This window comes from Brassica napus, chromosome C1, assembly GCF_020379485.1.
Source record: "Brassica napus cultivar Da-Ae chromosome C1, Da-Ae, whole genome shotgun sequence".
Lineage (NCBI taxonomy): Eukaryota > Viridiplantae > Streptophyta > Magnoliopsida > Brassicales > Brassicaceae > Brassica > Brassica napus.
In genome coordinates, this window is record NC_063444.1 from 15,262,733 (window position 1) to 15,264,437 (window position 1,705).

The window sequence follows — 1,705 nt, forward strand, 5'->3', positions numbered from 1 at the left end:
CCACCATACATGTAATTGTTGATGGAATTTAGTTTTTTTTTTTTTTGAACAACCTGTTTCTATTATTTATAAAGTGGTGGGTGTTGTCTGGTGAATGAAAAAGGAGAACAGTTGGGAAATTACATAGGCACAAACCTCATCATGTGACACCCTAAAAAGACCTTCATCTTATACCCACTCATACGCACACACACAAATCCACAATAACCACCAAACCTATAGTATATTCATTATTAATGAAGAATCTATGACTGCAACACACACCATGATTCAACAATAGAAGGGAATCTTATCTTAATAATCCAATTTCGTAAACATTATTTTCGCAATCAAATAAAAACTTCCTTCCTGTTTGTTATCAGTATCATCTTAATCTTCTTCTTCGTCATCTTCCAATTTATCGCACTAAGTAAACAGCCCAAGAGCTATTTTCCCAACATTCCATTGGCCCACTACAAACGGTAATATCATGTTTAAAACCCTTTGTTTGGGTAGTCTTTAAATCTTTTCCCCTACTTAGAAAATTCATCGTTACATAATTCAATGGATGTAATGGAATCATCCTAACAAAAATTTCTGACCTCCGTTTTATTTAGTGAATAGTTTCTGTGGAGACCATATTGTTTTACTCTATGAGCCTAAAGCGATTACAGTGTACATATATTTTTTCCACTTGTGGTCTTAATCTTGTTCCCCACCTTCTTTGGTTTCGAAAAAAAGTTCATCTACCTTTCTTCTTTCTTCTTTCTTCTGACTATTATATTCCAATTCTCTTTTTTTCTTACAACATATCATGAACAAACTCATCATTTATTATTGTCAACCACACTAACAATAACAAGAAAAAGGCACTAACCACAACAAGAAAATAGGGCACTTGTTCATGGAATCATCAAAACAATCCATCCCTAAATGATGTCCTCTTTTATGTAAAACAAAATGATGTCCTCGCATCTTAACATTTTACAAAAAAAAATGATTTCCTCTTCTATGTTCTTCTGCACATCTAGAAAGCTTCTCATTACGCCAAAACCAGCAATATCATGATTGGATAGAAGCATCGTCACACTACTCGATAGGATGAATCTATTCGATCCCACTATCAATCACGTACATCAAAAAGACATGTACAGTATCGTAGATACACTTTCGTAGAAAAAAAAAGTAGAAACTCTTTTGTTTTTAATGGACACCGAGTTCATAATCAGTATAACTCATACATAGCATAATTTCACGTTTTTATTTTAAAAATTGGCAAACAGCTAATGAATAACATATTGCTTTAGTTTTCAATTATTATATTACTTCATTTAAAACAAAAAGTAAGATATTAACATATTAAATAATAAATAGGGGACAACAAAACGTTAACTAGAAAAGAAATGAATGAAAGGAAATCAAGTAAAGGACACGTATTATCTATTTCGTTTCTAAGAAAGAAAAAGTTAACTACTTTACTGGTTGTAGTTGTAGTTGAAGTTGTGATCTTGTAGGTGAAGCGGGCGTTTGCTTACGTGCATGGACCCATCGGTTATGATTTTAGGGGACACGAATTAACAATAATGGGCTGAAAAGTTCTTATGACCTGACAGCATATTTGTTGCACGTCTTTTAGGTTAGAATTCCTTAACATAATATAATATAAGATACAATCTTTTAGATTTTAACTAAAAAAACTAAGAAACGTCTTTAAAATAAGAGATAT